The following is a 14,748-nucleotide window of genomic DNA, read 5'->3' on the forward strand; positions in this document are numbered from 1 at the left end:
GGGGAAGTTGAAGAGTTCAGGAAGTGGCCATGTTTGCTCTCAGCACACTGCCTCTTTGTCCTCCCCCCAGCTGCTCACCCAGGGGCTTCCAGACAGCCCAAATCCCTCACAAGAGATGGGTTATTTCTCCCATTTTAAGAAGGGGCTACATTTATAAAGTCACTTTTAATGTGTCAACTGCCATATGAGGATCTAGCCACCTATAGTGGACTCTGCCAGAGCTGTGCTTGGAGCTGCTGGTAGGGCAAATGTACTTTTATATCCCCCCCAGATCCTCAGGGTTGTTCAAGACGGGAGGAATTTGTTCGCCTGGCAGGTAACTCGCAGCAGTCTCCCAGCTGCTTTTAAGCTATGCCCAAGGAAAACAGCCTCCCAGGGTGTTGCTCCAGCCAAGTTCAGAGTGCAGCGGCACTGCGGCGTGCCCTGCCGCGGGGCCACGGAGAAGGCACTGCAGGGACAGCAAGGGCAGCTGTGTGACACCGGGGGGGCTCACCGTGCCCGCAGCGCGCTCACACAGCAGGGTGTGCTGAGCCACCACAGACACCAGAGGATCTGTCAAGCTCTGACCACAGACCATTAAGATGTGAAGGGAAACATCTGAAGCCTGATAAATTCTGTCCTCTGAAAACAAACCGCTTATTTCTCCATCCTTGTCACAGATGAGGAATCTGTTGACTGATACCTTCCAGAGGACTGAAGCCTCGACAGGATTTTCGGCAGTAACCATATGTGATAAGCCAAATGCTTGTAACTCATGCTGTAGCTCACCTTGTATATACACAAGATAAAACCATCGCTATATTCTGAGCAGGGATCATACTTGAAGCCTTTCCTTATGTACACCTGGGTACCTAATGGAGACACGTGCTAGTAACCCTGCAGATGACACAAGTTATTTTTAAGACCATAAATTGACTTCCCCTCACTTGTCATGAGATCAAACAGCATTTGATTTGTGGATAAAGGACTACCGCAGCAGCAATAACAAGTTACACAGTGGCCTGACAGATAAGCTACACAGGGATGTTAAAAAAAGTTATTTATACAGCTAATTTGCTGTCCTTTGCTATGGGGATAAAAAGGCAATCATAAGTTATGAGGTTTTTGGTTTATATTAGAAACATGCACTACACTACATCCACACATTTGAGTATACTGGACACAGCAATCCAGGCTAATGGAGCATGCTGAGTCCCAGCATTCAAAATCCACACATACTACTTGCCTTATAAAAATGGGCCCTATTTATTCTTTATATGGAAGCTCACCCCCTTCGCTGATACGGCTAAGACTATACACACACAGAGACGGAATAGTGGATACGGTGGGGCCTGTTTTCTATCTGGTACCTGTCACCAACAAATATGAGCAATTAACATCTCAACGATTGGGCAAAACAATCTGTACTGCTCCTGACCTAGAGCAGATACAACACACGTGAGTGCAAGAGTAAAACCATCATGTGGAGCTGCTAATATGCAACCACAAAAACACCCCCAACAAATCTGTTTGCCAAATCACTAGAGCCAAGCACTAATACAGAGGTGTTCAAACTTCAAAGCAGGAACACAGTCGGCAAGAATTTGTTGAAAGAATTACAACCAGGCATGGAAACTGGGACTTCTCAGTAGCATATAATCCCTGCTGTTTCCATTTCCTCTTGCTCATTATCGGCACAGACGGGGGCTGAAGATTAGTAAACAGTGGGTGTTTGGGGTGAATTAGAGCATGTGTGATGTAGAGGTAGGTATCCTGGTGGCATCCGTGTGACTTTGTAGAAAGATGTAAATATTTAATGTTGCCCACTACATTTCTTCAGAACAATTAAATATTAACATATTCCTTGGGGTTGGGAGAATCATACCAGATAAAACAGAGAATATATCTTGTCCCTCATCCAGGACATGAACAAAATCTGATGGTCGAAAATTTTCCGGCAAATTCCCCCTCCATAGTCAAGTGTGGGTGTGTAAGATTAAGAGTTATCACACTGTTCCAGTCCTGTCTGAAACCAGGAAAAACCCCAAACCAACAAACTCTGGGACAAAACCCTTTGCACAGCTACGTGTGCACGAGAAATTACATTTTCAACTATCACCCTTGGTTTTAGCCATAGGTTACCCTTTCAGAGGACAGCCATGTAAATAAAAGCCATTCCTAAAAAAAATGTAATATGTCTAGAAAGTATCCTATCCAAAGCTCATGCCCTTTTACTTTTTTTTTAAAAAAAGGGAAGATAAGCCCCCATCAGTGGGAACTTTACTCCATTTCTTGCATTCTTCCCATGGGTGGTATATTCCACATCAGAAGTATGTGGATGCCAAATATAGCCACAGATCCAAGTCTGTGCATACTTGCTGGGCGATTATAAAACAGAAGCAGCTTCTCTGCTGTATAATGGATGAGATCTTTTATTCCTTGCTTACATACAAGTGCCAGCCATTCCATACTGATTTCAACTATGCCCGAATAAGGTGAGCAAGATCAGATCATATGTTTTTCTTTCATTAATATTTATTGAAAACAATATTCTCCCAAGAATAAACAGGAGGAAGAGAGGCTTAGTATATTAATATGTATACCCACTGCATGCAACATTCTCATTTAATTATCTATGTAATTACTATGAATTAGGAGATCAGTAGTTAAAGTAACAAGGAATTGCAGTGTCCATGAAAAGCAGCCAGATAACAGCCTTGGAGACTGAAGTTCTCTTTCTTAGTGAAAAATTCAGCCCTGTTGAGAGATCCTATATCCCGCTTGCATGTACAGAGTTACTACATGGGACATATCCAAGCAAGACTGCTCACACCACCATGCCCAGTATTCACCCTGGTGTGAAAGGATCACTCATTAAACATCAGGGAACCATTTCAATCCTTGTTCACAATCTATTTTGTGATGGCTTTCAGCATGGAAGTCATTCAATGCCATTTTGAACAGGAACTTTTCTTTTGCGGAGCTGGGATCACTGACTCATTGCACTTAGACTACACTAAACCTGACAGAAAGCAGTGTTTAGTCACAGCTCACCTGGCTTAGGTAAACTGCTGATCTAGAAATAAAATGTCCTATATTGCCAATCATCAAATCCTGGTTTCATGAACTGCAGAAACAGAGTCAGTTATCAGGAGACTGCACTCACAAGACATAAGGCAACACCTCTACCTCAAAAGGGCATGGGGACATCCTTTTGTCCCCACAGCTAGATAAATAAAAGGAGCTGGGATTTCAATGCATTGGCTATGCAAATTCCCATAACACACTTGGGAACCGGCAATCAGTATAAGCCCCCAAATGTGCAGGTTGAGATCTAGAGTGGAGGCAGTAGTATGATGTTCTGCTTCAAAACAGCTTGGCACAAAGTTTCCCTCATTAGCAGAAGTTCCACACAAGAGCATAACTGGACTTCTAATCACCTGTCTGTATCCCACTCCGCATGAGTTTTGTTTATTCTTTACTCTCCCAACAGCAAAAGGCCAGGTACTCAGTAGAGAACAGAATAATTAAGTTTATAGATAAGTATATGTCTTATGGCTCTGAGGATGTTACCTAGGTACAACAGAAAATCCCAGCTCTGTGTGTTTTGAAGCATGGCTGTGAAAAGTTGCTGCTAACAGAGCAGAAATGCCTTACAGCCCAACTATTCAGCAAAGATGGCTGGCTCCCCTGCGAGGCTGCGCTGTGGCAGTGACCTAAGAGAACAGCACAGAGGAAAGCAGCGGGGCCTCCTAAAACCTTCGTGCTCAGCCTGAAAAATTACAGCCGCCCCAGAGTAAGTAGGGGGGACACTACAGAGCAGGCCCCTTCAGGGAGGCGAGAGGATTAGTCCCAGGCATTTTGGTAGAGCCCAATGGTTCCAGTTGGTCTGTGGGCCACATCCCAGCAGAGCCAGCACATCCCAGCACGGCCCCTCACAGAGGATGAATTGCAAGCCAATGCTCCCAGTCTCTCATCAGCAATGCCTCGAAGCATCCCCACACGCTGCAGGAGTCTAAAGGTGCTTCTTCACCCGCTTCCCTGTCGCTACACGCTGCCAGCGGGGGCTCGGCTACACCAGCTGTGATACAGGCTGTTTATACCTACTTAAGGTTTCATGATGTTAGTAGTTTGGATTTAAGTAAACTTTGTGACATATTTAACTTTGGGCTTTTTGCTGCTAAATGGGACAAGGACTGTTCTTTCAACTTCTAATGCCAAAGCCAGCACCTTGCATCGCTCTTGGGAATTCTGGTTTTAAAGACCTTTGATTATCCATGAGGTTACTTCCATAACTATATCTTTAAGAACCATTAAAAAAAATCTTGTATTTTATACTTGCCCTTAGACCAGACAGAATTCCTTAGTGACAGGGTCCGAGATCCTGCACTGATGCACATTACAGAACACGACAGCAATACCAGGGGTCACGTGCTCCGTTGAGAAACGAAGAAACCAGGGCCCGAACACGCCAGAGTTAAATACAGAGAAGTGAGACTACAATTTGGGACAATTTCACTGAACAGAACTGAGGTTTATTGCATCAAACATGCCTGCAGAGAGTCTGGGTTTTTTCCTCCCCAGTAGTAGAGTCACATCACAGCAACCCTCCAAAACTTTAGAAGGAACATGTAAAGGGCACTGGAGCTTTAGAGCAGAAGAGACTGATCCTACCTTCAGAACACTGATTTCCAAAAACAACCATTGTCCAGAGAACAGAGGGAGCACCTCCAGAAGCCTAATGCAAACAGCCTAGGAGAAAGCCCTGGGAAACATTGTCCTGACCTTGCCTGAAGCAATCCTGCTCCACTGGTGTCTTCTCAGTGCTGATCCCCCACTGCAATCTTACATCAAGGGCAGGACTGCACCTACCAGCCCTTCTAGCCCAAAGTGATTTAGTGTCTGTGTGTGTCTGTGTGTGCACATCTGTGTGTATTTTTCCACTTCCTAGGGGATAAAGTCATGCCTAGCTAAGAAATGGCAGTGGGAGACTTCCTTACCTCTATATAAAGGGAAAAACATGAAAACACACTACATATGTTTGTGGGGGTTTTTCTGTTTATTTGTTTTGTTGTGGGTGTTTTTTGGTTTTTGTGTCTTTCATTTTTTTTGAGGTTTTTTGTTTTGGTTTTTTTTTTTTTTTTTTTTTTTAAACACACTTTTCCCTTCTTGCAGGGTTTTTCCATTCTATTTTCATTTGGTTCTGTCTATACCTCACAGCTGATGGCCTGGAGCAAAGGCCTTGGAAGCTATAAATGATGTGGCATGATATACCATGTGGTATCATTAGTATGGTTTCTTTAATGCCTCAGTCACGCTGATTAGTAAGTAAACAGTGAACAAACATATTTGTGAGAAGAATAAAAGCTTTCATTCTAAGCAAAAAAAAGCAGTCATATACCACTCTTACTGTAAACTACTATAAACTCCATTATTCCTCCTAAGAGGAAACTTTCTTGGGGAACTTTTAAAGTAACACAAACCAGAAGACAACAATGACAGTTCTTTCCCTTGGAAGCACAGAATCCCTCAGTGTTCTCATTTAAGTACTGCACATGATGACATCCAACTGGGTTTTACCCTGCAATTCACTCGCATTATCAGGGATGTTCTGCTAAACAACTGGCACATTTTAAATGAATAAAGAGGGAACTTGTCCAGTCATCTCAAGCTGTTTGTCAGTTATGGAACACTTCATTTTCTAGTTCCCTATAGCAGCTCAAGTTAATTTGTCTTCCTCTCGACTCCAGTCAGCATGCACACTTTTTTTAAGGACACACAAATGAAAAAAAGAAAAAGCTATAATAAAACTTGGAGACACTGATCCTGCAGAGAGCTGCTAGGAAGAGGATAACCAATAAATGAGGAAATAAATATTGCTCTGGTTCTACTTAAGAGGACAAGTATAAGTATGCAGCAACTCTTCAGACTAATATGCTTCACTTTGAAAAGCACCATCTTATTTGAAATTAGAACTAAACAAGACAAAAACATGAGTTGTTCATTTACACCCAAGGGATGCTAATCAATTCAATTAAGAATAACGGATTTCAAGTAAGCTGTGACATGAAACAAGTTTTCTGTCCCTCCCTAAGCTACCTATTCAGATCAAACGCAGAACTTACATTTGAAAATACAGTAGGAAGGCCCAAGGGAGAATTATTTCCTTGTGGTTTGTTGCTACCTAATATTAAAACAAAGTTTTAGGACTGTTTACTGCCATTTGAGAGTTTCAGGTTCCAAGATGCCACCAGAACTACTGACTGGAAAAGCTGCACGTTTAAGGAATCGCTTTCTCTCAGTTCCAAAGTAGTATTAGACTGGGGTGGTTTGAAAATTCAACCTGCAGGGAGGAACAATGATGTACTTACTGGTAGGCATTGCCTCTGTGGCCTCAGACAAATAGCATTCTTTCTAAAACTGAAATAGTCATACTTGCATACCTTCCTTGACACCACACTGCTGTCATTTGATTCTCCATTTCATCCCATTGGAATAGAAAATATATTCTACCGGGACGTAGTCAAATGCATTCCCTATCTCAGAGGTCTTAAAGTCAAAGACAAGATGTATGACCATATAAAAAACAAGAAGGAAGATCTGACCACGTAGAGATCCGTATAGAGATTAATACATTGAGTCATGCAAACTCACGTGCATGAGCATGTGGTTTGTTTACTTACAACATACGCAACACACACCATCCTTTATGGTTTACATTTAATTCTTCCTTTAAAAATGATTTTCAGTAGCTTCAAATGTGACAGTAAGCATGAAAATTCTCTATTTTGCATTTCCGTGCTAGAAAAAACAAATTTTGGAACAATGTTAGGCAAAGTGGGTCAGTCAATGTTAGGTAAATCAGGACACGAGCAGATCAGCGACTGATGTGATGGCCATGAGAGGACAGATGAGTTGGGGAAATTGGAGAGGTCTGTGGAGCTTAGTACTGTGTGGCTGATGCTGTCTATATTTGCCAAACTGCAATCCAAATTGATCCGAGAGTGTCAAATAGTATCCTTTAATTACTAGCTGAGGAACATTTCCTCAGGTAGGAGGCAAGGGCGAGAATAAGCAATCCTTCCCTTCCCCCTGCCCCCCCCAATATTTTTCATCATCCATATCTATTAAAACCTACCTAGCTGATGTTAGCTACAAAACCAGTTACCATCCTGTTTAGGCTACTCATAAAAGGAAGGTTCCCAGTTCATACCACCCTCTTACAGCTCTGGAGTGCTACCTCAGCAGGTGAAGCTTGCAAGCTGCCTCTGAGCACCTACATCTTTCCTTGGGGACCAGGATAATTTGAGTGTGGCTATAAGGTCCTACCATTTTCAGAGCCTGCTGGTGAGGTGGGCTAATGAGGCACCGTCTGCTGTTCCCAGCAGAAACAGCAGACACGCCACTGATCTAGGGCAGCAGCTCTCAAACTTAACTGTTCACATCACTGCTTTAAAAGAGAAAATAAAAAACAGAGAAAAGAGTGGGGGAAAAAAGAAAAAATGGAAGCCCAAACTCCTCTTTCACTTCTTGAAAAAGGGGCTAGGGCACAGCTCTGAGCCACTGGATGTATAGACTGGTCTGGAGGGACACAGTATCTGCCTGAACTCATTTTACCTTAGTTCCCAATAAGTATTTTAAGGATCGTATTTTGTACATTCAGTAACACTGCACTCACCCTTTCACGGTCTCTCTTCCCTGTGGATATCTTTAAACCAGCAAGAGATAAGACAAAAAAAACAATCTGAAAACAAATCCAGAGTCTGGATCAGAAAATTCATTACACAGTCTATGATTTAATACTCAGAACTACAGGAGATTGTTTTATATACCCTCAAGGTTCAGTGGGAAGAAACGCATGCTGCTAACCGAATCCTGCAGCGTACTGTGCCAGCGTTAGGAACCTGGGGGCAGTCTGGACCTGCCAGCCTGGGGCTGTCCGTGCCAGCATGCCCTCATGTGCACTGCAGGTATCTCCCTTACCACAAAATCCCAAGTTCCCAGCTCTACATGTGTCCCACTGTAAAGACACCTTTTCTAATGTTTAAGACGGTTGTATTTAGCCATATCACTGAGCATGGCTAATTTGGGATACATTCTCAACCGGTCACACTTGTCTTGCTTCCACTGCAGCCAGGCATAGCACCCATACCTATCTTCCAAGCAAAGCTGCCCAGACAATTCAGCTTTATGAAGCTGGCAGGCTCAGCTGTTACAGGGCATTACTCTGATACACAGCTCTCTTCACAGAACAGCTATGCACACGTATAACTGGACAACAGGTTGTGGTGACAATAAAATAACACATTATCCTCATCTGATTTTTATGACTTAAAGGATTTCCCAGCTTTCCATGCCTGCTGATGCCTATGTCAAGTGAGTTACAAAACCAGTCTGTTACAGTGGTAAGTGATGGACAGATCTGCTGAATGATGCAAGGCTCCACTGACTTTTAGTTATGCTTATGTAACTCCATAGTTTCACAGCTGCTAATAATTAGCAGATGACCTGCATAAGTGCTAGACAAAAAGAAAAGATGGGAAAGGAGAATCCTGCTTCATCACTTCAAAAACAAGCTACCAAAACAAGAATAATGATTTTTTTTTTTCCAATCTGCCATGATATTCTTTTTCTCCTCGCAACAGAATTCAAACAAACACAGCATAATGAATTCAGCATAACTTATAACTGAAGATCTGAATGGTGCCTTGTTCACAGCATTTGGATTTCAAACACAGATGCAGTTAACTCACAGCTTAACTCCTTCCATGGTAGTCTTTAAAATGCTGATCTGTGTTCTTCTCAGCTTCCAGATTTTAAAATATTTTCTTCAAGTGATTTTTATTTTTTTTAAACAAAGAGAGATTCAAACTTGGATTCAGCATACAGCTTCCTCTGCTCTTTTCCTCACTTAAAAATAAGAGATTAATTGTTATGCAGCAAACTGGGAATAACATCACTTTCTAAAAATTTCCTTTGCAGCTCTTGTCTTTATTTTACCAAATTCATTTCCAGATCTGATGTTCTCAGTGTTTCCTGAAAAAGTCAATGCAATAAACTGTTCTTCAGTACTAAAACCGCCTATGAATATGACAGATAAAATAAAAAAAATGAAAATGATCTTTTGGAGGGTAAAAGTAGTCTCTGTTGCTGAGTGATCTGAAAGTAGTTGAGTAGGGAACGGAGATGGTTTCATGTTTAAAGACAACATCTTTTAGCTACTAAGGCACCAGTCTGCCCGTCAGGAGATTCATGATCCTCTCCCAGCACTGTTACTGACCTGCTGCTATGAGACCTCAGGCAAAGTCACTTCTGCACATTATGCTTCTCTATGCACTCCAATTTTTGAAGTCTTTATTCAGACTTCTCAAGGCCACTTTTGGATGTTTTGAGACCACTTTTATTCCCAGATGTTCTGGGGACAGACAAAAGCAGACATGCTTATCCAGTAATGAAGAAACATAGCATACAGCCAGCTGGAAGGAACCACTGGATCTCATCTAGTTCAGAGCCGGGCTAACCTGGCTTAAAACAGATTGCTTGGGCTTTGTCCAGGCCAGTTTTTAGACCATCTCTAAGGACAGAAACTTCACAATCTCTCCGGACAATCACTTTCAGTGGTTAGCCACCCTCAACACCAAGGACCTTACTGGCAGTTTTCACAGGAAGCAGTACAACGAGCTGAGGAATGCAATTTCTTCTTTGGGTTTACTTCCGGTCCTGTTAAGTCAGGGTCCAGGAAAATTCAGAGAAGCCTGCTCCATGCTGCCTGCTCTTCATGGCAAGAGGACTTTAGAACTCAAGTACAGCTCCCATCAAAAACATTAAAAAGAGAGGGAGGAAGAGGGAATCACCCCACTTCCTGAAGTTATCACAAGAGAAACATGCACAAGCTATTTTAGGCTTGCTGAAGCTGCTAAGAGCATTTATTTTGACTTCTGCATTACTTCCCATTAAAGAATATGCTGTAGTTCCTTCAGCAGGAGATACGTACTTGAGTTTAGCTCAAACAAGAAGGAGTATCGTGAAAACGTGCACTGGAAGAGAGGAGAGCCCTTCACACAGACTTAGTCCCAGGAAGTAAATAGCAGGAGCAACATGCATACACACACAGAAGAGATCAAAGATGGGGGTGCCACATAAGCAGCTTAAATCTTAGGAGCTTTTGCTTCTGCAACATTAGTAGTTTAAGGAGTTATAAAATTACATATTTTAACTCCAAAGTGTACTTATGTGTAATCGGAACCAAATGTAGAAGATAACAAGGTTACATCGGAATTAAGTGTTACAAAACAGACTCTCAAACTACTCCTTGTGCTTCCCGTTTATCTCCTTCCAGGAATAAGGAAAAACTTTCTACTCTGAACTCCTTTGATCTCTCAGATTTAGATGAAACTGCTGCCTCGCCACTTGCGTCTCCAGCCTTGGAGACGCTCTCCACTGATCTCTGTGAACAGAGTTGGATGAGGCCCAAGGACAGCTGCTCTTTCAGACTTGCGTGCCTGCAAGGCTAAAGAGCAGCTGCAGCATCTTTGGGAGCCCTAATGTTCAGGGTTATTGCCACTGAAAAAAATAATCTTTTCACAATTCAGATTTCACTTGCACCTCTGCAGCAGTGGCATAGTGCTTGCCAAGAATCACAGAGTACCAGCCTAGTAAAGAGATCATCGATTTCCTTCCCCTTCCTCCTCTTTAGATATCTAGACACAATGCGTACATGTAGCTGGTGCTACATGAGAGCATTACACGTGCTATTGTACTGGTCACCACAAGTGTCCAAAATGTTTTAAACGAAACCTTCTACTAAAGCACAACTCTGAACATCTTTATTAAATTTAGTTTTTAATAATCCCCTTTCTGGGCTATTTGCCAGCTAACAGTTCAACAGTTATTATTCAATAACAGTCATATTTTCACACACATCTTCGAAGTCAGGAGCTGAACAACAAGCAGGTGTTAACTGCACACCCAATGGCACACAGAACAGACAGCTGCCTTGAAGATTTGTGGCCACCCCCAGTATCTCATCTTCGTACTACTCCGATCTGTTCTACCAACCCAAAACTTAACTATCTCCCCAAATAAAAAATGATTTCCCTACCCCTACTCAAACACAGCTAACATCATGTATTTTGAACCAAGATACTTGACAGTCCCTTTTCATAAGGGAACAAACAGAGCAGGTGTTAGAGTGCATGACATGAAGAAGAAAGTGTCCACATTAGAGCCAAGAATAAGAGAAGTCAGTAGAAAGAACACAAAAGCATTTAATTAGATATGAATTTTGATAGCACTTTGTTGTTGTGAACAAGTCACAATTAAGATACATTTACCTTGGTAAAAACAAAGTTTAAAGAAATCCTCCCCTCTCCATTGCATCCCTATTTCTTATGGTTTCTATACATAAGTCCATTATGCATATGGAGATTCAACGTAGTTAAAAGCACAGAACATTTCTAATGGCTGCTGCATAAAGACATCTTACTAAATTGTATATATACATCAAGAACAATGTATGTGCCTTCAAAAGAAACCTATGAATTCCTGTCCTTGTGCCATATGTGTCAGACAACACCAACATACACTCTTTTCTCCCTCCAAAAAAGCTTGGTATTTATATAAGCAAGGCAGAAAACTAATAGCTGTTAGAATTTTACACAGTGTAAGTAATGGAGAGCAATACTGCAGCGTGTTCCCTTTATAAAGGGATTAGCATTGCTCATGCTCCTCAGTGGCGCCTCCACTGAAGAGGGTCTGGAGCTCAGAGATAAAGGTCATACCTGTGGTCACAGGTGAGAAATTACTCCTTCTATAGCCAATACCTTTTTCTAGATGCACACTTTCAATTCTGACTCTACTGCATGAGTAAAGGTACTGAAGTCCTGATGCAATTTTGTGATAACTCTGGGTTTCTCTTAGACCATTCTCTTTTTCTAACAGTCTTGTACCAATGCAGCCCCTCAAAGACAGAACCTTGCTACCTGATGCTGTTCAGAGTAAACTGTTGCTGTAGAAAGTTAAAAGTGTAATTCCAGTAGAAATACTAAGCCATCAGAAGTTAGGACACTGCTAGAGAGCTTCAACTGTTTTAATTCCCATTTGCTGGGGTGAGTGATCTCAAAGCTGGAGGCAGGAGAGGCAGCACAGGGCTGATAGGGGACTTTTGTACAGAGGGAGTAGCTGCTGCTGCTCCTCCTCCCCTCTCTCCTTTTCCAGAGATTTTTCAACCCACATTTCTGAACCTTTCATCAATTCGGTTTACAGCACAACTCCACAGATAATTGGGAGAGGCTGAACAGGCTGCAGCACAGGGGGAGGAACAGGTAAGCAGCAATAAGAGTTAAGAGAGGGGTGGGAGGGACAGGAGTGGAGGCAGAAATCCCTAAACTGCCAGGGGCAATGTGAACAGCAGCTTCCAGGGCACAGTCTTGGCTCCAAAGAACCAACACTCCAGTCAAGGCCAGGCACAGAACTGGCATGCCTTTTGCTTCACATTCCTCAAACTTGCCTTAACCAACTATGGAAATAATCATCTCATGTATAACATGGAGAATTACATATTTGACAGGCAGATGCTAAGGGCAACGTCCTGTTCAGCTTGAGGTCAGAGGATGCTGAAGAGCCTAGAAGAGTGAGGCAGAAAGACACACATAATACTTGTGGAATGAAAAGCAGTGCTTTCTGGAAGAACAATAACAGGGACTCAAGAGATACAAACTCCTATTTTTAGGGTATTTTCCCTTGCCCTAGCTAAATAAATCTTTAAACAACATTTATGCACATATGAAAAGCTTTTCCTCTCCATTTGTAACTCTCCTCTGTCCCCCCCAATTCTCTCTCATACTCTCTTCCTGAATCTCTCTTTTTGTGTCTGCTCTTCCCTCACGTGTTCCCGCTGCACGGAGGGCAGAAGTGCTTTGGAACAGCTGTATTTCCTCCTCACGTGCTCCTTCCCCTTGCCCACTCCAGCAGAGGGGAAAGCACAGGCCAGCGCAGCCTGCCTCCTGCTCCACAGCACTTGGGAAGGTGCCCTGCCACAGCAGGTCCCTCACGGCAGCGCTGCCATCCCTCCTGCCTTTACTGAAGGCAAGGCTCCCACATGGGGCACGCAGTGGGTAACGTGCGGAGGCCAAACAGACTCTGAGAGGATCTCTTCCTTCTCACACGGCCTTGTGGGCCTCTGTGCCGCGGCCCCAAATTGGGCTTGGAGGAGCCAATGGACAGAAGAAACAGAGGGGAAAGTAGAAAGAGAGAGAAAAGGTGTGAAGGAGCAGGAAAACACACTCCCCATCCTCTGGGGATCAAGACATTTGAGAACAGCTACTTATTACAGCCCTTTCTTTGAGGAAGCACTTCAAGAATGAAAGAGCAATTAAAAAGTACCTCACAGTGGTTTCCTGAACAAGCACACCTTAGCACCAGAGCCAAATGTTTTATCACTTTAGTTTTAAATAACAGGCCTGAGCAGAGCACACGGTAGCAGCTGAAGAGCACCTACTCCCAGAGAAGGGATACGGTCCTGCACTGCAGAAGGTGTCTATTAAGTTGAAGCACAGCCATTAGAGTAGGAGAGGCAAAGAGGAAGACAAACTAAAACTTTAAGACTGTTTACTCAAGGTTCCCAAACTTGACTCCTTCAAAAAGCCCCCAAGTGCCAGCTCAGAGGGCAGGGACTGGCTTTGGTTGCCTCCACCATAAAACCTAACTACAAGGTTCACCTCAACATCTGCTGCAGATAAAAGCACTTGAGGGAGGAAAGCTGCAACTCAAACACCTGTCTGAGGGAGCGACCATAACGGCAGGCTGCTTGGGTGCCACAGGCGTGGGCAGCCGTGCGAGCCATGGCCCCAGTGTGGCTCTCCCCACGCCAGCCGGGATTTCCCAACCTTGGCTGTACCACACCAGGGATGGACACGGATGCCACCAGCCACCTCCTTAGAGGTCTGGGCAGAGGCACGGTCTGAGCTGCCAAGAGGGCCCAGGGGCTGTGTCCGGAGGCCCACGCCATCCTCCATCCCGGGCACGCACCCAACCCCGGGGAAAGCGGGAAAGCGAGAGGGAAGCAGGGAGGGATCCCAGCCCCGCCAGCACGGCTTCGGAAGGCAGGAGGAGCGCGTCCCAGCCCGAGACAGAGCAGTCTGGAAGAAAAGAAGAGAAAGAGAAAACAGGCACGAAGCGAGACTTGGCTCCCCGGGCCTGGGGCAACCGCGGACGCTGCCCTGCCGCCCGCCCCGACCCTTATACCCCGCGGGGGCCCGGCGGTGCCGAGCCGCCCCAGCCCGCCCCGCACAGACCCCCCACCCCCGGCAGCGGAGCCCCGTCCGTCCCCCCCGCGCCCCCTTACCGCGCTCCGGGCGGGCTAGGCGGCGGGAGGGGCGGGCAGCTCCCGCCGGCGCTCCAGCCGCTGCGGCGGCCGGGACATGTTGGGCCGGGCGGCTATTTATAGCGGCAGGAAGCGGCGCGGCCCGGCTCTGGGGCGCCGCTCCCCGCCGCCGCGCCGCCGCACATGTCCCGGCCCCGCTGCCCGCAGGCCCGGCCGCGGCGGTGGCGGGGCAGGGGCTGGGGGGGGTGGTGGTGTCAGTGTCTCGGTGTCCGCCCCGCCTCCCGGGGTCGTCCGTCCGTCTCCCCCCCCCCGGCTGGCAGGCCCGGCCCGGCCGCCGGAGCGAGGCGTTCCCGTGGTGTGGTCCTTCCCGGGCGGCCTGGGGGTGCTGGTGAGGGCCGTGCCCCCCGCCCCTACCTGCGGGCCTTCTGTCTCGGGGGTTCAGTGTA

General features: G+C 45.0%; 1 protein-coding gene across 2 annotated transcripts in view; it reads right to left on the reverse strand.

Moving 5' to 3' along the window:
- Nucleotides 1–14,528, reverse strand: part of WIPF1 (WAS/WASL interacting protein family member 1) — a 55,910-nt gene extending 41,382 nt beyond the window's left edge. For both annotated transcript variants that reach the window (XM_042784155.1, XM_042784153.1), the window contains exon 1: nucleotides 14,324–14,528. The gene's annotated coding sequence lies outside the window, so the exon portion shown is untranslated. The remainder of the gene's footprint in view (nucleotides 1–14,323) is intronic.
- Nucleotides 14,529–14,748: the final 220 nt, after the last annotated feature.

Source organism: Tyto alba, unplaced genomic scaffold (genome assembly GCF_018691265.1).
Source record: "Tyto alba isolate M040663 unplaced genomic scaffold, T.alba_DEE_v4.0 Super-Scaffold_7, whole genome shotgun sequence".
Classification (NCBI taxonomy): Eukaryota; Metazoa; Chordata; class Aves; order Strigiformes; family Tytonidae; genus Tyto; species Tyto alba.